This window comes from Heteronotia binoei, chromosome 21 (genome assembly GCF_032191835.1).
Source record: "Heteronotia binoei isolate CCM8104 ecotype False Entrance Well chromosome 21, APGP_CSIRO_Hbin_v1, whole genome shotgun sequence".
In the NCBI taxonomy this organism is placed as follows: domain Eukaryota; kingdom Metazoa; phylum Chordata; class Lepidosauria; order Squamata; family Gekkonidae; genus Heteronotia; species Heteronotia binoei.
Window position 1 is genome coordinate 60,944,509 of NC_083243.1, and position 23,136 is coordinate 60,967,644.

Consider the following 23,136-nt stretch of genomic DNA (forward strand, 5'->3'; position numbering starts at 1 on the left):
CTTGAAAGGGCAGCTGCTGTGAGAGCCCTCTCCAGCCCCACCCACCTCGCAGGGTGTTTGTTGTGGGGGAGGAAGGTAAAGGAGATTGTGAGCCGCTCTGAGACTCTTCAGAGTGGAGGGCGGGATATAAATCCAATATCTTCTTCTTCTTCTTCATCTTCTACTCTTATCTTCCCATGCTAATCCAGAGCGGTCCAAGACAAGGAGGCTATAACTGCCTTCCTGGCTACAATTCCATGTTGATTGACCACAAATGAGATCTCACACCTCAGTTGTAGAATACTGGAGGATCTCCTCACTACTTTCTGATACTTTGCATCTGGTTCAATAAAATACCAGTTTTGTAACTGAGGAAGACAAAAATCTATTATGTTTATTTTTTTAAACAAAGTCTTAGTTTTTGTGTCTGCTTCAACTACAACCAAGTTTAGTCTTGTTTAAAGTATAATCTGAATTTCATGCAAATTTAGTCTCTTAAAATGAAATTTGTTATCTACTCATAAAGGGCTGCTTTTCTCTGTGTTGAGACCACTGTGGGGAAAACGTGTGTCAATTACATATGTGTTATTTAATCCTGGAAGCCAGAAATTGGCAAATCATCACAGATGTCAACCACTGAACTATCCAGATGACCTTCCAGCCCGTCTTTTACCTGATCTCTACAATAGGTTCAGTACTCAAACTATATATGGTTATGATTCTGCCCAATAATAAGAAAACAGGATACCTTCCATCTCATAAAGGACACATCTGTTTAGTAGCTACTACCAGCAGTAGGTTATGGTTGAGGTTTATTTGTCTACTAGGTGAGTCAGGGCAGTGTTATGACAAAAGAAGGGGCAGACTAGACCAGAAAGAAATACCATCTTCTACATATTAATTTCAGCTAGCATCTGTCAGCAAAAACATTTCATGTCTTTAAGTTGTCACAGACCCTCTTTTGGAACCATGACAATTAAACTTATTAGAAATATGCTACACTTATTCAGGAATTATCCAAATAATGGAAAAATAGTTTATTTAAATGAGTTCTCCCCCTTGGTGATTTAATGTCCCTTTTAAAAATCAATCCACTTTGCTTCATTTTTTTTATTAGATGGAGGTATGTGGAAGTTCATCGGAAGCAAATAAGTGGGTTCCATTCTTGAGAATCTTCAGGAAAGAAAGGAAAGAATAAATGTGTTCAGAAGAAGGCAGGAAATAAAGGGAAAGAATAAATGTGTTGGGGTTGGGGAGGGACAGTGGCTCAGTGGTAGAGCATCTGCTTGGTAAGCAGAAGGTCTCAGGTTCAATCCCTGTTATCTCCAAAAAGGGTCCAGGCAAATAGGCGTGAAAAACCTCAGCTTGAGACCCTGGAGAGCCGCTGCCAGTCTGAGAAGACAATACTGACTTTGATGGACCAAGGGTCTGATTCAGTATAAAGCAGCTTCATATGTTCATATATATGTTCAGAGGTCTCTCTTAGGGATGCCAGCATGGACACTAGTGATGAAAGGAAGAAGTCACCAAGACAAGTGTTCCCAAGGAACACTTGGGAACCCCTGTCCCCATTGCCAGGTATGGGTTGAGGGGCAGCAAGGCAGAGGTCCCCCTTGGGGATGCAGGCAAGGACTCCAGTAGTGAGGACGGGCGTTGCTGGGGCAGGAGAATGTGCTTAGACACACCTCATTCACCACGCAGGAGACCAGTGAGGAGAGGGAGGGAATGTCACCCTTGTCCACATGTTTGTTCACCCCCTCAAAGAACTTTAAGCCGTTAGTGAGACAAGATCTTCCCTTATAGAATCCATGCTGATTCTTCCTCAATAGCTTTTGTTCATCAATGTACATGCTAGTTCTATCTTTAATAACAAATTTCACCAACTTACCCAGTATAGACATTAGACTGACCAGCCTGTAATTTCCTAGATCTCCTCTGGAATGTTTTTAAAAGATGGGGGGTTACATTAGCTACCTTCCAGTCCTTGGGAATGGGAGCAAATTGCACAGCTACTTGTGCAAATAGAACCATGCTAAGCAACTCTGATGTTCTGTTGTGGAATCCAACCCTATCATTTGCCAATGTGGGGTGAATGATTATAATATGAAGGGCTGCCAATGTTTTGGATAGATCAGGAATCCCTGACTTGGATTAAAATCTGATCCCATGAACTGCTAGTGCAACTCTATAGGAAATAGCATTTACAACTCCTTGGTTTACAGCAGTGATACTCAAGTGGCTCCTTGACATGCCACCTGTGGCTCTTTTGTGCACCACTTCTTAACTTGGTACCACCCAATTTTTCAGAAAGTGATCACCTGTCATTTTAACAGGTGCAGGTTCAGAAGGCTCAGGAGTGTATAGAACAGATCTTGTGCAAACTAGGGACATCAAAATCATGGAAGTTCTCCACCTGAATCTCCTCTACCTGCCCTTCAAGTTTAGTGAGGATTGGATTTACAGGTTCTGAGTTACAGCCCCCCAAATAAGGTTCCCTCAGAAAAGTGCATTCTGGGAAGCGAGAGAGAGAGGGTAGATGGAGGTCATTCTATGAAACTCACAAACTGAACCAGTTTGTTTGGCTTCTAAAAGTGTGTGTTTGTGGTTCATGAAGCAGGCATGCTGAGATCCAAACCTCTTGTTTGTTTGTGCCCATTCCTAGCCAGGAGAATAAAAGGAAATGAGTGACTTGTGGTAAAGAAAGGGGATTACTAAGGGAGGGGGGCCCCCAATGAGGGCACTTTGTTGAGGGACCACACAAAACTTGGAGCTAAGATCATAAATTGGAATGGGCAGGAGCCATTAATATGCACAATGCTATGTGTTGTTTATGGGGGTTTGGGGGGTGGGCTCCCTCTGGGAATCCTACCCCCCCAGGGAAAGTGCATGCGCAATACATAGCCTCTCCTCTCCCGGTGTAGTGAACGCCGCGTGGTCACTGTCTGGCTATGCCTGGCAGATGGTCACTGCAATGGCCTCTCCTGCATTACTGCATCCGTAGCAACACCTTCTCGCTGGTCCCCCCCGTTTTCACAGAGTTTGCTACGTCATGGTGCGACCGAATTGTCCGGCGGTATAACCGGATGGGCAGGCTGGGCCCACCAACCTTGCCAGCCTAAGAGAAGGAAAACTCTAACATCAAACCCGGGCAGATAGAGCTCGTTAATGTAACACCTACCACCTGGAGGACTCACTGCCGGCGTCCCGGCTTACTGGGCCATGGCAGATGACCCCCAGGTGAAAGGGTGGAGCCAGTACCGCGCACACTGCGCTTCACCTAAAAAATTCCTCTGCGCAGGCCTGAAGGGCATATCCACACACACAACCCACAACGCATCAAGTCCTGCAGCGATAGGCAAGGGGCGAAACGGCAGGTGGAAGGTGCCACTGGAAGCCGCAGTCCCGATCCTGCATGTAGGCGGTTCAGGATATTGGTCGCCTGATGCTAACCCGGAGACGAAAGCATCTTTCGGCAGCACCCTGAACGACCAAGCAGCCTTATCTAGGGACAGCACTGCTTGCTCCACACGGAGAGGGGCCTAGAAAAGGTGGCCTAAACAAAGCTCGTCTCCCCCACCCCAGTTGGCTAGCCGCGGTCAACGGGCATCCTTACTTGCGGTCGAAAAATAACAACAAAGAAAAGGCATGCACCTGCCTCACAAAGTGTGCAAAGACTAAAGCTTGCGTGTTGGAACATCAGAACCATGCTTGACACAGTAGGCAGTGGTCGCCCTGAACGACGCTCTGCTCTCATTGCCCACGAACTTCTCAGGTTGAATATCGACATAGCAGCTCTCAGTGAGGTCCGTTTCCCTGAGGAAGGTAGTCTTCAAGAACACGGTGCTGGCTATACCCTCTACTGGTCGGGTAAGTCAAAGGCTGAGAGCCGCCTTTCTGGCGTTGGCTTCATGGTCAGGAACTCCATTGCCTCCAAACTCGAAAACCTTCCAACAGGTCACTCAGATCGCATCATGTCCATGCGCCTCCCACTTCAAAACAAGCAGCATGCAACACTCTTCAGTGTGTATGCCCCAACCCTTCAAGCAGATCCTGCAGAAAAGAACAAGTTCTATGCTGATCTACGCAACCTCGTACGGAAGACCCCTACAGAGGACAAGGTGATCATCCTTGGCGACTTCAATGCCAGAGTAGGTAAAGACTCGGAAGCCTGGAAAGGAGTACTTGGCAAACACGGCATTGGCAACTGCAATGACAACGGGCGCCTCCTGCTAGAATTCTGCATGGAGCACCAGCTCACCATCACCAACACTATCTTCCAGCAGAAGAACAGTCTGAAGACAACCTGGATGCACCCACGGTCCAAGCATTGGCACCTTATCGACTACATTCTGGTGCGCCAGAGAGACCTTCGGGATGTCTTACACACCCGAGTAATGCCCAGCGCAGAATGTCATACGGATCATCGTCTTGTACGCTGCAATCTCCGTCTTCACTTTAAACCCACACCCAGGAGAGGAGGTATCCCTCGGAGGAAGTTTCAGGTTGGCAGCCTCCAGTCAGCCGAAGTTAAATCTGCCTTCCAGGCAAAACTCCAGTCAAGAATTGAGGACCTCAGTTGCCCCACAGACCCTTCTCCAGAAGCACTCTGGGAACACCTAAAAACTACCATCCTGCAGATCTCTGAAGAAGTCCTCGGGTTCTCCACAAGGAAGAACAAGGACTGGTTTGATGAGAACAATCAAGAGATCCAAGAATTACTGGCAAAAAAGAGATCTGCCTACCAAGCACATCTTGCTCAGCCCTCCTGTCCTGGGAAAAAAGCAACCTTTCGCGCTGCATGTAGCAACTTCCAGCGCAAGCTTCGAGACATTCAGAACGAGTGGTGGACCAAGCTTGCAGAGAGAACCCAGCTGTGTGCAGACACTGGTGATTTAAGAGGGTTCTACGAAGCCCTGAAGGCAGTATATGGTCCATCATATCAGTCTCAGAGTCCCTTGCATAGTGCAGACGGCCAAGTGCTCCTCACAGACAAGGCATCCATACTGAACCGGTGGTCGGAGTATTTTCAGGTTCTCTTCAGTGCCAACCGCGTTGTTCAAGATTCAGCAATCCACCTCACCCCACTTCAACCGGTGAAAACAGAGTTGGATGAGATCCCCACCCTAGAAGAGACTGTTAAAGCCATCAAGCAACTGAAAAGTGGCAAGGCAGCAGGAGTTGATGGAATTCCACCAGAGATCTGGAAGCATGGGGGCACAGTACTACATAGCTCACTTCACAAAGTACTTGTCACCTGCTGGGAACAAGGCAAATTACCACAAGACTTTCGCGATGCAATCATCATCACCCTATACAAGAACAAAGGGGAAAAGTCAGACTGCTCCAACTACCGGGGGATAACCCTGCTCTCCATCGCAGGCAAAATCCTTGCCAGAATACTCCTGAACAGACTGGTGCCCACCATTGCAGAAGAACTCCTCCCAGAGAGCCAGTGCGGCTTCAGAGCTAACAGGAGCACCACCGACATGGTATTTGTTCTCAGGCAGCTCCAAGAGAAATGCAGGGAACAGAACAAGGGTCTGTATGTGACGTTTGTTGACCTTACCAAAGCTTTCGATACCGTTAGCAGGAAAGGCCTGTGGCAAATCTTGGAACGTTTAGGATGTCCCCCAAGGTTCCTCAGCATGATCATCCAGCTACACGAAGACCAGCGAGGCCAAGTCAGACACTGCAACGACCTCTCGGAGTCCTTCCCAATAGGCACAGGTGTAAAGCAAGGCTGCGTTCTTGCGCCAACTCTCTTTACGATCTTCTTTAGCATGATGCTTCAAAGAGCCGCAGTAGATCTAGATGAGGACGATGGTGTCTACATCCGCTATCGCACCGATGGCAGCCTGTTCAACCTGAGGCGACTAAAGGCACACTCCAAGACAATGGAAAAACTCATCCGAGAGCTACTGTTTGCTGATGATGCTGCACTCATCTCCCACTCGGCATCAGCTCTGCAGCATATGACGTCCTGCTTTGCAGAGGCTGCCAAGCTATTCGGCCTAGAAGTTAGTCTGAAGAAGACAGAAGTTCTCCACCAGCCTGCACCCCAGGAAGATTATCACCCTCCCTGCATCACTGTGGGTGAATCAGTTCTGAAGACAGTCCAGCAGTTCAGCTACCTGGGGTGCATCATCTCCTCAGATGCCAAGATCGACAAGGAGATTGACAACAGGCTGGCAAAGGCAAACCGTGCATTTGGCCGACTGCACAAAAGAGTGTGGAGCAACAAGCATCTGAAAAAAGGCACAAAGATCAATGTTTACAAAGCTGTTGTGATGACAACCCTCATCTATGGCTCCGAATCGTGGGTTTTATACCGTCATCACCTGCGACTCCTTGAGCGCTTTCATCAGCGCTGCCTTCGCACCATCCTCAACATCCACTGGAGTGACTTTGTGACCAACACTGAAGTCCTCAAGCGGGCAGAGGTTACCAGCATCGAGGCACTGCTGTTGAAGACGCAGCTGCGCTGGGCAGGGCATATTTCTAGGATGGAAAACCACCGCCTTCCCAAGATTGCCCTGTATGGCGAACTCTCCACCGGCCATCGAAATAGAGGGGCACCAAAGAAGAGGTACAAGGACTCCTTGAAGAAATCCCTTAGCACCTGTCACATCAACCATCACCAGTGGTCTGACCTAGCCTCAGATCGCAAAGCATGGAGGCACACCATCCACCAGGCTGTCTCTTCCTTTGAGAACGCACGCATAGCTGGTCTTGAGGACAAAAGGAGATTGAGGAAGAATCGCACTGCTACAGCACCAACCCCAAATCAGACTTTTCCCTGCAGCTACTGTGGCCGGACCTGCCTGTCCCGCATTGGTCTTGTCAGCCACCAGCGAGCCTGCAGCAAACGTGGACTATTGCACCCTTCTTAAATCTTCGTTCGCGAAGCCAAGCCGAGAGAGAGAGAGAGCTATGTGTTGTGTTCTTAATGCTAGGCATCAGAATAAGGAGGCTGCATAGTTTTAAACAGGTGCAGTTTACTTACTCATGCTCTTTCTCTGTGTATAGCTGAAGTAACAACTTCCCTTTTCTCTGTTTTTCTCACACTATATCCTGGAGTGGATCTTGGCAGTCAAAACCACTGGCTTGGATGAAAGAAACACCATACTATACTATAAATTCTTGCAATCATATTGGATCCAAAGATGCCTTTTTGTTCACAGAAGGAGTCTTCTAGCCTCCCCCTGTATAACTCACCCACCACGGCTCCTTTTCAAACGTCCACTCCTTACAGTTATTGTCTACTGCACGTATGTGGCGCTGATCTAGGAATAGTTGTATTTTATAGGTGCCATCCATCGCTATTTTATATGTTGTTTAAACAGATGTTATACTGGATTTTAAATGATTACTGATATTATGTTTAATTATTGTACTGTGTTATTTTACTTATTGTTGCAACCCACCTTTGCTATGGAGGAGTGGGAAGGATAGAAATCAAATCAAAACAATAAATAAAATAAAATAAAATAAAAAGGAGTTGTCTTTTAAAAAACACTCTTGTAACTACAGTTACATTTTTTTCTTGTAGCATGTCAGCAAAGGGTTGCATGTAACATGGAAGCACTCATAATATCTTTACCAGTAAAAACTAAAAAAAGAAAGTCTGAAATATGGCTATTAGTTGAAACTAGATACTACAGAGCTGATCTTTTTAACAGCATGTCATCTTCCACAAGGCTATATATTGCAGCAAGTGCAGCTGTTTTTTTAAAAATGAAGACCATCATTCCATGAAGTGAGACTGGATGGAGGCTTTTGCAAGTAACAGCATGAGATGCCTCTGTTGTAGCTACAGACTGTAATTCTGCAACAGAGACAAAGAACAGCTTCTATTGACCCCAGTGAATGCTGTCGTTCAAGGAGTACTACATTCTTTACAACTCAGAGCTTTCAGCAGGCAAGACAACAGAATTCAGAGCACTTCCAGGAAACACCCAGCTGGTGCCAAGGTGTATGTCTTTTATTCATTCAGCATATACCAAATGGTTGGACTGTAGTCTAACATCAACCAAACAAGGGGCTATACTAACCTGATTTATGACATCTGTGCAGACAAAGAGCAGCTGCATGATCAGGTGCAAACAGATGCATGTTTTCTCCCTTTTTTTTTGTATGGAGCCGTCTGATCCCTCCCCCCCCCACCAACTCTGTATGTGCTCAGTATGCCTCTAGAGGCAAGATTTAATGGATGTCATTAATCAGCCTAGAATGGTCAAGGATTCAGCCAAGGGTCAAAGTCTCAGTAGCCTTTATCAGCTCTCCATTTTTAAATTATGCATAATGTTTTAGGGACATAATGCACAAGAATATATATCTGGATTTCCAAACCTCTGCTTCCTTGAAGGATAAGGCATTTATGCTCTGTATTCTCATTAACCCAGTAAAACTTACTCACTTAGTAAATATGCACAAAACTGAGCTGCTTTAAAAAAAAAAAGTACTCAAACAGATACATGTTCAGATCACCAACAAAAGACCTCTCAAGGAAGTAAGTTCTGGAGGGAGTGGGGGAATTATCACCAAAAATGCCTACCTAATTTTAATTCTTCCTATTCTGAATAAAAACAAAAAGAATGTGGAAAAAAGAATGCCTGCCTATATCCCTTAGAATTCAGCACTAACCAAGGATGTCATTATTGGTAGACCAGAAAGATTTTAATGATCCTAAAATTATAATTAATAGTCTATTTCAGGGGTGTCAAACTCATTTGTTATTAAGGCCGGATCTGACAGAATGAAGCCTTGTCAGGCTGGGCCATATGTATCATAAAATGTAATGTCAAGTAGCAGAGATATAAACTTTATAAAGGACACAAACACAATTAAATATTTTTTTTAAATTAAAACATGCTTAAAAGAGTAGCACTCTTGCAATATTTTATTTAACAGTTTCTGATAGCTGACACCTTGCTCTGAATTATTGCATCAAACTTTGGAGACAATGTCTATAATGTAGCAATCTTGAGTAGGCTGTTCAGGTGTCATTCAGGTGTATATCTGTAAGTTGCAAACTTGCATTGACATTCATTACAGAAATCTCATGATCAGTGCTTTGAGCCTGGGATCCATAAAATGGATGGACATTGTAAGTTTTTTTTTACATAAGTTGCTTTGTGTGCTGGTCAGCCAACAGAGAAAATAGAGGCTTTGCTCTGTAGCTCCTGTGCAATTGAGCAAGCTTGGCAAAGCAAGCTGAGATGCAGAAGGAAGCAGGGGAGAAAGAAGGAAGCAGATGACAGTGAGTTGCTCAGGGGGCTGATAGGAGTCTTCCAGGGGCCTGGTCAGGCCCCCAGGTCACATGTTTGACACCCCTGGTCTATTTGAATCTAAAAAAGCCAATATGATATAGTGGTTAGAGTGCCAGACTAGGACTGGGGAGATCTGGATTTTGATCTCTACTCAGCTGGGTGATGTTGGGCTAGACAAAGGGCTGGATCCAGACTCAGCCTTTCATTAGCAGAATTAACTTACCTGCCTTCCTCACATGAAATTGTCTTCTACTGAATCAGACACTTGGTCTATCAAGGTCAGTGCTGTCTATTCAGACTGGTAGTGGCTCTTCAGAGTCACAAACAGAGATCTTTCACATCACCTACTGCCTGTTGCTTTCAAGTGGAGGTGTGGGGGACAGAATCTGGGACCCTGTACATGCTAGGCAAGATGCTCTACCACTGAACCACAGCCCCATTATTTTCCATGAAATATTGCACCAGGAACAATGGAGGGGAAGGGAAATCACTGGAGACTGACACTTTAATCTGGATCCAACCCACAATCTCACATACCTCACAAGGATAAAATGCAGGAGTGCCATAAACCCTGTCTTGTGCTCCCTAGGATAGTATAAAATATAAGAGACAATTATTAATCGTTAGAAAAAGTTTACATGGAGGGGATCAATCCTAAGTAGTATTTAAAAACATTTTAATATTGGCCCTTTTCTTTTCTCTTTAAAGAGGAGAAAATGCCAAAAAGCTTGTACAAAGTATTTATCTAGAAAACATATTTCACGGGGTTTAATATTTGTGCAAAACAGTGCCCTTGTGTGTCATTCCTTGTCTAAGACACTGAGACAAGTTCCAGACATAGTCTACTGTGCAGACTGTTCAAACTAAGAGATCATTATTTGACCTTGGAATGAGAAAGCTGAGTCAGCATTGCTTTGATTCGAAACTGTCCAAGAACAGAGAAATATTTCAACATCATATAAAAGAGGGGCAAGGAAAGTGCATTGAGACTGTCTCCCAGAGGCTGATTAACCAGTCTATAAATCATAGCTGGTGCTAACTTTGGGTTCAATCCAAAGAACTATGAATGGAATGAAAACAGCAGTTAGTGCTATTCTGCAGATGTGTGTACAGTTTTTATGCAAGAATTACATCCGGGAATTCTATGTACTCCTTTGGAGGAATCCTGAGCATGTCTTTTCAGAAGAAACCCAATTTTAATGTGGAGGCTTAGTCCCAGGAAAAATACTTTTTAGGATTGCAGCCATCATTACTGGTATTTTCACAGGAATTCTGTTTGTCCAGGCAACAAACAGGCAGTTTCTAAATACAATGCCCCTACAATTAGATAGTTATTAAATGCAAAAGTAAAAAAACGAACTGTGGTTATCTAGGTAGTTAACTCTTTCCTAACACTACACTATATACATAGGACTATGGTAGGTGGTTTTGAGCAATTGGAAGAACATCTTTAGGTTTAATTTTACTTTTCATACACAATTCCCCAATGCAAGATCAGACCCATTGGTGAGTAGAAGAACCTTCCATGTATGGAAGGACATTATAGAGCCAACCCACTGTTTAGAACACCTCTAAATAAAATAAAAAGTACCTCCCCTTCACAGTATACAATTGCTCCATTCAACAAGGGGTCTCAGCATATAGAAGCTCAAGGGTTGCCAAGCGAGAGTCCAGAGTTCCTGGGAATATTTGTAGGGCAGGGACAGGCTCAACAACATCATGCTGACAGATGACATCAGGAGTGGGGAGGTGAAACTCCTGAATTAGCAAACCTTCTTTGGCTAAATCATTGAGTTTTTGATAAATCCTAGATCACCATCCCATGCCATTAGGTAATTTCAGTTTTTGCCAGACACGGACTGATTCCTCATTAGTGGTTGCTCCCTCCCCCCCCCCCCTCGCTCCCCAGCTTCTGCTTTCCCCCAGCTCAAGAGATCAATTCCCCACCAGTTGCTGCATGGGTACATTTTGACCTGTGGTGCCCTCCAATTTTTCTTGTGGCTTCTGGATTTCTAAAAACCAAGAACAGGAAGCCACGAGGGAAATTGGAAGGAGCCATGGATCAAAATGTGCCCATAGAGCAACTGGTGGGACATTGATCGCTTGAGCCAGGGAAAGCAGAAGCTTGGGGGTGGGGCAACTGGTCATGATGTCACAAGCCATATTCTACCTTTCCAACACATAAAAAATATCTAAGCATCTCTAAAAGATATATCAGCATGTTGAAGATATTGTGCTGCAGGGTGTGTGTTTGTTTTTTAATACAAAAGCAACTTTTTCCTTCTAGCCACTAGCCCCTTTTGTTCCACCATATACATTCTATCTGAGTTTGGATAGAGTGTTCAATAATGCATTGATCACTGGCTGCATGCAGTAGACTAACACACTCTCTTCTGCTGTTCCTTCTTGTTTATTGCAGGTATCTTAGTCCATTTCCATTTGGAGGCCAACCATGATTTACCATTATACCTGAATCAGTAATTTCTTTAGTTTGATTTCTGCATTATTTTTGTCACATGCAAGACAGGCACTTCACATGGAAGTTTGTTGGTCAAATGTCCTCATTTGCACAACCTTTCTTTCCCTCCCTTCTTTTTTGAGGGACAAAAATCCAGCTACTCAGGCTATCACACATAGGGGCCTTTGCCCTTTTATACAAAGGCAAGTGCCTGTTGTTGTTATTCTTATGTTGTTACATTATTGAAACTTACTAAAATTGTGCACGGTTAAACAATTTATTCCAAAAGAAATCTGCTATGTTAGCTTACCATTTAAGACTTTCATTTCACTTGTTCTTCAGTAGCTATTCTTGCCCCAGAGCAAATATCAACATATATTTTATTAGTGCTCAGTAACCTCATTCAGGCTAGAGATTTCTGAAGTGCAGAGGTTACACAAATGATTTGTACTAGGAATCTTATTTCCACTTTACTAAATGCCTATTCATGCACTTTTCCAGCACCTCATAAGGCACAAGACAGAGCAATACAGTAATTAAATGATATTTTCATTGGAAGGCAAGAATATAATAGCTGGAAATTAATCTAAGCATAATGGAATATAGTTTTGCATCAACAACATATAACATCCCAGAGAACGAATGGTCTGTTTAAGGGTAATGAGACCCCTAGTGGGTGAACTCACATATAACTCATTTGCATATTTCACATACCCCTGACATCACTGGAGGGTGTACTAAATTATATCAGCTCAGCATCTACCTTAAAAAGCTTCTTGAAGTATAATTGTCATAATAAAACCTTACTCCCATTATACTTTTAAAATTACTTTCTCCTATGTGGCTACAGTGGCATGATGAAGATATCCATCTATCTATTTTATATGTTTTGGTTATTTTCCCATTTTTTGTGGTGGAAAAATATTAGAAGGTTTGTCAAATCTTAGGGCGTTTGAACAATGGAGCCCAGAAGCAAGTATTTCACAGGGGGTGGGGAGAGTAAGTAAGAAAGAAAGAAAGTGCAATAAAATGTAGGCATTCTGGAGCTTAACTCCTGTGAGCTCCTGCCCAATATGAGGTCTGGATGAAACTACCATTTTTGCTGCCTACCCATACTAAAAAAACTTCATTGGTAGTTAAGTATGAGACAGAAAATAAAACACAGCTGGTAGAATGCCTTCGGTTAGTAGGTCTGCAACAAAGGGAAAGAAGTTTCTAGCTGGTCCCAGCCAGACTAGGGAAACTGACCCTCTAGTAATCCAGGAGTAGAATCATAGAATCACAGAGCTGGAAAGGACCTCCAGGGTCATCTAATCCAACCCCCTGCACAATGCAGGAAACTCGCAAACACCTCCCCCGAAATTCACAGGATCTTCATTGCTATCAGATGGCCATCTAGCTTCTGTTTAAAAACCTCTAAGAAAGGAGAGCCCACCACCTCCCGAGGAAGCCTGTTCCACTGAGGAACCGCTCTAATGCTCAGGAAGTTCTTCCTAATGTTGAGCCGGAAACTTTCAACCCATTGGTTCTGGTCCTACCTTCCAGGGCCACAGAAAACACTTCCACACCATTCTCTATATGACAGTCCTTCAAGTACTTGAAGATGGTGATCATATCACCTCTCAGTCGCCTCATCCCCAGCTCCTTCAGCCTTTCCTCATAGGACTTTGTCTCCAGACCTCTCACCATCTTTGTTGCCCTCCTCTGGACCCATTTCAGCTTGTCTATATCCTTCTTAAAATGTGGTGCCCAAAACTGAACACAATACTCCAGGTGAGGTCTTACCAGAGCAGAGTAAAGTGATACCATCACATCACGTGATCTGGACACTATGCTTCTGTTGATACAGCCCAAAATTGCATTTGCCTTTTTAGCCACCACATCACACTGTTGACTCATGTTCAGCATATGATCCACTAAGACCCCGAGATCCTTTTCGCACATACTACTGCTAAGACAAGTCTCCCCCATCCTATAAGCATGCATTGGATTTTTCCTACCTAAATGCAGAACTTTACATTTATCCCTGTTAAAATTCATTTTATTGGTTTTAGCCCAGTTTTCCAGACTGTCAAGATCATCCTGTATCCTGTTTCTGTCTTCTTCTGTGTTTGCAACCCCTCCCAATTTAGTATCATCTGCAGATTTTATTTATTTATTTATTACTTTTCATTTATATCCCGCCCTCTCCGCAAGCGGACTCAGGGCGGCTTACAACATTATAAAACAATTAATCCAATAAAACATATAAAACCATAATTTACATATCAACTTTAAAAACATTCTATAGCGCTATTTCAATCCGGTATAGGCGGTATTGACTTCTTAACTATGATCAGACCCACCAGTGTCCGGTGGCAGCCCTTTTTCAGTTAGACCACAAAAGCCTGTTTAAACAGTTCAGTCTTACAGGCCCTGCGGAACACAGATAAATCCCGCAGGGCCCTTATAGCCTCTGGGAGGGTGTTCCAAAGTTCTGGCGCTGCCACCGAAAAAGCCCTGGATCTCATTACACATAGCCTGGCATCTCTTGGGCCAGGGGCGGACAACAGATTTTTTGTCCCTGATCGCAGTGCTCTCTGGAGGATATATGGGGAAAGGCGGTCCCGTAGATAGGCAGGTCCCTGACCATAGAGGGCTTTAAAGGTTAATACCAACACCTTGAAGCGAACTCGGAATACAACAGGCAACCAGTGCAGCTCTCTCAGCATTGGCTGAATGTGCTCCCGTCGCGGCAGCCCCATTAGCAGCCGTGCCACAGCGTTCTGCACTAGCTGTAGTCTCCGGGTTAGTGTCAAGGGTAGCCCCATGTAGAGAGCATTGATCTATTCTTGAGGTGACCGTAGCATGGATTACCGTCGCTAAATCGTTGCGCTCCAGGTAAGGGGCCAGCTGCCGCGCTTGCTGAAGATGAAAAAAGGCAGATCTAACCGTGGCTGCCACCTGAGCCTCCATTGTAAGGGAGGACTCAAGGAGCACGCCTAAGCTCTTGACCTTAGGGACCGGTATCAATGGTACCCCGTCAAGGGCCGGCAGCTGGATCTCTCTCCCCGGACCGCCCCAACCCAGGTAGAGAATCTCCATCTTCGTCGGATTCAATTTCAGCCGACTCAGTCTGAGCCAAGAGGCCACGGCTTGTAACGCCAGGTCTAGATTTTCCAGGGTACAGTCAGACTGGCCACCCATCAATAGATAGAGCTGGGTGTCATCCGCATATTGATGGCAACCCAGTCCGTACCTCCTGACAATCTGGGCAAGGGGGCGCATATAGATATTAAATAGCATCTGGGATAGGACCGCTCCCTGCGGTACCCCACAGCTAAGAGAGTGCCTCTGGGATGCTTCCTCCCCTATCACCACCCTTTGTCCCCGATCTTGGAGAAAGGAGGTCAGCCACTGTAAGGCCAATCCCTGAATCCCCACATCAGCAAGGCGGCTAGTCAGTAGCTGATGGTCAACCGTGTCAAAAGCGGCTGACAGATCTAATAACAACAGCACTGCGGAACCGCCATGGTCCAGATGTCGCATAAGGTCATCTATGAGGGTGACCAGAACTGTCTCTGTCCCGTGACCTGGCCGGAAGCCGGACTGGAATGGATCCAGTATTCCCTCTATTCCTTCATCCAAATAATTGATAAAGCTGATGAACAGGACAGGTCCCAGGACAGATCCTTGAGGCACTCCACTTGTCACTCCTCTCCAAGAGGATGAGGAACCATTCAAAAGCACTATTTGGGTGCGATCTGTCAACCAGTTACAGATCCACCTAACGGTAACAGGATCCAAACCCCATTTTACCAACTTGTCAACAAGGACAATATGTGGAACTTTATCAAAAGCCTTACTGAAATCAAGATAAACGATGTCTACAGCATTCCCCTGATCCAGCAAGGTAGTCACTTTCTCAAAAAAAGAGATCAGGTTAGTCTGACATGACTTGTTCTTGAGAAACCCTTGCTGGTTCTTTAGTAGCCACATCCATTCTTTCTAAATGTCCCAGGACCAACTGTTTGATGACTTGTTCTAAAACTTTTCCAGGTATAGACGTCAAGCTGACGGGTCGGTAGTTACCCTGTGTGAAATTTCTAGCAAGAATTTGAGAAGCTGACATCTTCAGACAAAATATCACTGTGGTACTTGCATGATGGCAGTTGCCAGATTGCTATCACAAAATGGAGATGTAAATAAATTAAAGATTTATAGTCAATCCTCTGTTACAGGGGTGGCCAAATTACGGCTCAGGAGTCACATATGGCTCTTTCACACATATTGTGTGGCTCTCAAAGCCCCCACTGCCCTATTGGCTGGCTTGGAGAAGGCTTTTGTCTCTTAAAATCACTTCTCCAAGCCAGTAAGTGAAATGGAGAATGCATTTAAAGCTGCTTTCTTTCCACCTCTCCCTCTCTCCTCCTTCCCCCATCTATTTGCTTGCTTGCCTGCCTGCCTGCCTGCTGGTTCTCAAACACCTGACATTCATTTGGGTTTCCAAGTCTTACCTGGCTCCAGGCGGGAGATTTTATTCATGCGCACTTTGTACATGTGGCACAACGACATCACATGGAAGTGATGTTATTGCGCTGGGCATATCACATGCATGATGTTCTAGCAATCAGATAAAAACTTTATGGCAACATTGAGTTTTTTAACCCAATTGCTAGAGCGTCACATGAGCAACATGCCCAGTGCAATAATGTCACTTTTGGATGACATCATTCCAGGCATGTCATGGTGAGTTGGAGCTGTTTGAGGGCAGGGCTCCCATGATGGCCTGTTATGAGGCGGTGGGTTGGATCGGGGGAACTTCTGCCCCCAGCAGGAACTTGTCAAGCCTATGTTCATTCTCTGTGGTTCTTACATTAAGCAAGTTTAGCCACCCCTGCTCTATTATATTGTAACCAATTAACTGACTGCTGGAGTAAAATAACCATTGCAAGTTTAAAGCAGGTGATGCAATGAGATTTTAAAACCATTCCCTGTGATCAAATGATTCCAAAAAAGGAATTGGTTAGTCAAGAAATGGTTTTACAATTTTTCCTGGAACCTTCACATACATGTCATTTAGAACAAGTATTTTAGGTAGGAGGAAATTCTAATTAAAAATCCACACCTTTAGTGTCCTATTATTTTAATTAAACCACTAATTGCACCAATTAATGCTTTCAGCTCTGGTAATGTATTATCTGAGTTGATACTAAGATACTTTCCTATTTTTGAAATTAATAAATCTTTAAGGATACCTGGTTTTGAAGCAGTTAATCCTTCTTCTGGGAGATCCCTAACTGGCCCCACACATCATTAAAGTTATTTCAATTAAAATCATTGATAATATTCTTAGCCTGACTGCTACCTTGTTTGATTGCATCTGATATTCTCTTTCAGGCTCTAACAGTGGTTTCTTGCAAAAGAAAACCACTGGCTTGGCTACCTGAATCTTACCATGTGCAAGAGCAACACATACCAGTGAGAACCATTGCTGTTTTCAGTAACATCAAAAGGTGACAAAAGACTGACAGTCAAGATCTGAATAAGTACTGAAGTACTTTTTCTATTTGACAAGTGTGAGGCTAATTGCTCCAAACAAGAACCAGTCATTGTCTCGATCCTATTCTGTTCATGCCCCACCCTATCAGCAAGCAGACTCATGGTAATTGTATAAAGTTTCTACAGAAAAATATATCAGATAATATGTTTCAATGCTCATCATCATGAGTGTTCAGCATCCCTCCTTTGAGTTTGTATAAAACACCGTTAGGTTAAAGATGGAAACAGCAATTAATAACAATCCCTTGGCCCTGGTACCAGTGCTGGGTGATTTCTAAGAAAGTTACAGTGGGGTCATAGAGCTGTTATCAGTGAAAGTCTGTGAGAGAAAACAGAGGATGGGAATCATGCTTTAAAACAGGGGTGAGGAACCTCCATCCTCAGGGCCGTATGCAGTCCTCAAGGTCACTTGGTGCGGCCCTCGGGGATTGCTGGGCCAAACCGAGCCATGTAGCAGCTTTTCTGGGGACTAGCTGGCCAGCGAAGATCATGGGGCTCAGCCGCACTGTGCAGCAGCGTCCCCAGGGCCAGGCAGGAATCAGAGGGCCCAGATGTACTGTGCAGCAGCCTCCCTGGGGCCTGGCTGGCCAGCCAGAATTGCTGCAGGGCCTGGAAAAGTTACTGTCACCATTCAGTTTGCACTTGATTATCTCAGATGGTGTGGCCTAATATGCTAATGAGTGTGTGACCTAATATGCTAATATTAGGGGATGTGGTCTAATATGCTACCGAGTTCCTGCTGGGCTTTTTCTACAAAAAAGCCCTGGATCTATGCATTTGCCTAGGGTGGCGGGCCGGGCGTGTGTGTGTGCCAGATTAGGCTCTCCCCACATGACTTCAAATAGAAAAAACAATTATTTGCATTAATTTGCTGGCCTGAATCATTCTCCCTTGGCGGAGCACTGTTTTTTAAGTTGATGATTTTTTACGGCCCACGAATGATGTTATAAATATCCATATGGCCCTTGGCAGAAAAAAGGTTCCCCACCCCTGCTTTAAAAATACAATTGTTGAAATACATACAAAATTGTATTAGGATAGGTTTCTTTTAGGGATTATCTGAACCTGCTTTATAGTTTCTAATTGACTGATTCCAGTAAGTGTTTGCAAATGTAACCAAACCCACAGGCAGTTTAGCAATAACATCAGGCACTCCATCCAAATGTGCAATTCTTTCCTCTACAGGAAATTCTATAGCCACATCAATTAGTCCATTCCACCAAACTCACAATGGTGGTAAACAGATTTGGATGCTTCAGAAAAAATGCAGAGTGGTACTTTTGTTAAAATATTCTGCTGCATGCCTCCTACTTCCAGCCTTTGCCTACTTATACTGCAGTCCTAGGCAGAGTTACTCCAGTCTTAACCCACTGATTTCAGTGAACATAACACTGGGCTAACCTTGCATAGGATTGTGTTAAGGTATTACAAGTGCCCTAACCACTAGTAATCATATTTTGACCACTTTAGTCCTAGCAATAACTATTAACCTACTTGTTTGTCCTGGTAGAAGCAATGGGGAAAAAAGCCTTCACATGCTTCATGACAACACATTGTTTAGCCAGATAATCTGTATTTCTCTCTCTTCCTCCTTCTATCCATGGATATAATTTATATCTGCTCAAGATACATTCTTATTTTATGTTTCTTCCTGTTTCAGACATACCTGTATTGCTGATAAAGTCAGTGGGTCCCTCTCAGACAATAAGAATGTTGCTATACATGCATAATGCTATTTTTCTGAGGTGGGGGCATCAACTATTGTGATAATTACTTAGTGATATTAATTTTAAAGGCATACGATCCAGCCTGCATTCCCTCTTTTACTAATTCAAGCACATTCAAGTAAACATACTACATCCTTTCTGTTTTTCCAGGGAAGGGAGCAATACATGAAAAATACTAATTCCCCCCCCCCTAGGTTTACAAGAACAGATGTATACTGAGGCCACGCTAGAATATGCACAGAGGTTACATGCAGGCTGCCTAATTAAGATCAAAAAGATCCATTACAGCTAATGCCAGATGAGGCCTTTGTGCTTATTAGGACTCTGGAAAACAACCAGCTCTGTGCTAAATTTGCTCTTTTACACTTCGCATTTAGCGCTTGTAGCTCTTTGATCAAGCAACTCAATTAGCAGCAGTTGCAGCCCTTCCCCACACCCAGCTGCATTTTGATAAAGACAAACTGATAAAGCAGGGAAGAAATGGAGACCACTCCCTGTCTCCCAGTGGACATTTTTGCCAGTTAAAGTGACACGTGTCTGGTATTTTCTTTCTTTTAAACAGCAAACAGCTGAAACAACGACTCATCTAAATACATTCAGAGACAATGAATCCCACCCATCCTTGATCCACTGTAAATTAAGAGAAACCAACGTTGCCTTCCAAAAGCCAAAGGGTTTACAAAGCAAAAACATGTGGATGGTATCGAGAACTACTGAATTTGCCTTGATGTTCTAAAGGTACAATTTGAGTGCCTAAGAAGCATTTTCCTCTTACTTAGGGCAGTTAATATTATGCTAGTGATAAGTGTGTAAGATTAGCAACATCAACTCGGAAGCCTGATTTTGCTGGCTATACCTTATACTGCAATTGCAGCAGAAGGCATGCTTGCTTTCCTGTAAAGATCCCCAAGATCCACTCAATATTCCTGGTACAGATGAACAATTACATTCTTAAACTGGGTCAGGGACCCAATAGACTTTCTGGGGGAAGTTTTTTACATTTTGTTAAAAGTCTGTTTGAAGAAAAGAACAGCACAAGTTCCCATTTCATGTCAACGCAGTGCCAGCTGCTTATTCAGCAACTGGCAGCATTTTTTACCTGCTATCATAATCCACCAGACATAAATAGTGATGCTGAAAATCGGCACAGATTTCCAAAGGTTAAGAATACAGAAAAATCCCTTGATGGAAAAAGGAAGGTGGGTTTTTGCATCTCCATGGCTCCAAGAGCTAGGGATAAGATATTATTTGCACTTTAGAAACAATCAGCAAGGTGAACCACAGATTAAGATGTGGAATTCATATATATCATGGATCTCTTCAGAAAAACAGCAAGGGCAATTATTACAGATATCTGGGGCTCTTGTGTAGGCCTGTCTTCAACATTTCTGCTTGAATAAAATTATATTTAGTCATGCAGCATACTTCTTCCTAATCCACCCTTAGGAGGCAAAAAAGTCAGACATTCTAATAATAGGAGGGACTCACATAATTCAGGCAGGAAGTACATGCAAATCAAAAAGAGGCTGATGTTTAAACACTCACCCTGTCCTGCTCACACCATCCTCCTTTTGATGTTTACAGCCCAATCTGTAGGATGCAATACTAGGAGGTGCCTCGTTTGACCTGCTGCATGATGCTGTGACATCAGTTCAGATGATGCAGCTCATTATGGGAAAGGCTGCTGTTGCCATGGCAACCGAGATGTGATAGGAATCCTTACTGCATTTCCAGGGGAGCCCAAAACAATACAGAAGCTCTTTAAAGAGACAGACCCAAAAATGCAAAAGGAATTTTGAAAGTGCAGTGTCACTGTATTTTCAATAGCAGGTTTGCAATACTGTATGTTCCCAGTATTTCAGGCAACTATTATCTATATCCATCCTATGTCAACCAGAGCATATACATACACATTTGAAATAATTTTTGATACAGGAAAAGATTATAAAATTCACATTTTTGATACAGGAAAAGATTATAAAATTCACACATGAATTGCAAGCTGGAAGTCACCTAAAAATCAACTGTTAACTATATCCATCGTAGAACAAAGTTGGAGTCAAGTGCACCTTTAAGACCAACAAAGTTTTATTCAGAACATAAGCTTTGTTGGTCTTAAAGGTGCACTTTACTCCTACTTTGTTCCACTGCTTCAGACCAACACAGCTGCCCACTTGGATCTATATCTATCCTAGACACACCAAAGTATATACATGCACATTTGAAATAATTTTTGATACAGGAAAAGAATATAAACTTCACACATGAACTGGAAGCTGGAAGTCATCTTCTAAAAACCATCTTCTAAAAATTGAAGTCATCTTTTAAAAATCATACTGTGGATGAGTTGCCAAAGCAAATCAGAATAATCCTCTTTTAGAACTAGGTACAAAAAAAGAAGAATCTTTAACAGATCCATCCCATTCCATTTTGTACCTAATAACTAAAGCTTTAAGAAATCTTATTTGCTGCTTAAAAAGAAAAAAGTTGCATCATATGTTTTCTGTAGCTTTTTATAAGCTCTTTAACAAAAATTAGTCCTTTACTGAAAGAGAACTTTCCAGCCAGCCAAGGAAAAAGTGGTCATCATTTCTCAGCTGTAAGCTAACCTGAGGTATCATCTGCATGCTGAGCAGCTTTGCTTTCATCTGTCTAGCAGACTGACACACAAATGAAGATTCAAGGGAGGCCAGGAGCAATCTGTGTGCCTTCTGGGCTATGGGGGTTACTGGCCAAGCAGCAATTTAGTAAACAGACCCTCCCCCTGAGTTGCTTGGCTTAAAAAAATGTGACCCATTTTACCTTCAGCACCTGGTGCTTATTTTCATCCTTCAATATGGACACAGAGGAAAGGGACTCAAAGAGGCTATAGTGCTCAAAATTCAAATAGAGCAGTGTGACAATTCACACTTAAACAAAGATGACACATTTTTGGCTTTTTGCCAGCACTCCTTAGATTAGAGTGGGTTTTTTTGGCAAAACCTGCTTTTCCCAGGCATGAAAAACCCCTTTCAACATGACAGAAAAGCTCTGGGCTTTGTAGGCTTCATAGGCTTATGCCCAGGAGAAAACAAAGGCCAGAGGGCCACTGCGCCTTAAAGATGTTGCATAAGCTCTTGTGAGAATGTCTGGAGTAGGGATGTGCAAAAAAAAAAAAAATTCAGTAGTACACGAATTCGGAAATATACCGGGGGGAAAAATACAGAATCCCGTATATTTCTGAATTCTGTAGTCAGAATAGCCACATATACGGTAGATGCACGGCTATTTCCGAATATACGGCCCCATTATATCCTATGGGCCATTGAAATCAATGGCAAATAGGGTATATTTGAAGCTGCCTGGAGGGGAGCGGGTTTGAGGGAGAGCCTCCAAATTTGCAGGGGAACTCTCCCCTACAAACCCCCGAAGTCCCAAAAAGATTGGGCCAGGGGGTCCAATTCCTGGGGCACCCAAAGCCAAACCTAACTTCACACCAGAGAATCTCTATAGGACCCAAATGCACTCTATACATCTATCTACCCTATGAACCCTGCCACACAAAACACAATCTGCTCAAGGTCTGCTCTGCAGACCTGGCTGCAGCAAACCCAGATGCCAGCTCTCCAGCCCTGCCCCAAAGAACGCGGGGAGAGCTGGCCAAGCACAACAAGCATGCTGGCTCTGGGTCTCTCACCAGGTGCCAGCTTCCCTGCCACAGAACACACAATCTACAGATGCCAGCTCTCCAGTCCTACCTCAAACAACACAGGGAGAGTTGGCCAAGCACAACAAGCCTGCTGATTCTGGGTCTCTCACCCAGGTGCCAGCTTCCCTGCCACAGAATACACAATCTACAGATGCCAGCTCTCCAGCCCTGCCCCAAACAACATGGGGAGAGCTGGCCAAGCACAACAAGCCTGCTGGTTCTGGGTCTCTCACCCAGGTGCCAGCTTCCCTGCCACAGAACACACAATCTACAGATGCCAGCTCTCCAGCCCTGCCCCCAAACAACACGGGGACAGCTGGCCAAGCACAACAAGCCTGCTGGTTCTGGGTCTCTCACCCAGGTGCCAGCTTCCCCCCCGCAAAAAAAAAAAAAACCAGGAAAAGGGACAACAGGAGAAGGCCAAGAAACTCAACTGTTAAAAAAGTGGCCTTTCCACCAATAAGAAACAGGCCA

General features: G+C 43.9%; 1 protein-coding gene across 3 annotated transcripts in view; it reads right to left on the reverse strand.

Moving 5' to 3' along the window:
* Positions 1–20,655, reverse strand: part of AKAP6 (A-kinase anchoring protein 6) — a 432,373-nt gene extending 411,718 nt beyond the window's left edge. For all 3 annotated transcript variants that reach the window (XM_060262489.1, XM_060262490.1, XM_060262488.1), the window contains exon 1: positions 20,520–20,655. The gene's annotated coding sequence lies outside the window, so the exon portion shown is untranslated. The remainder of the gene's footprint in view (positions 1–20,519) is intronic.
* Between the last annotated feature and the right edge of the window lie 2,481 nt (positions 20,656–23,136).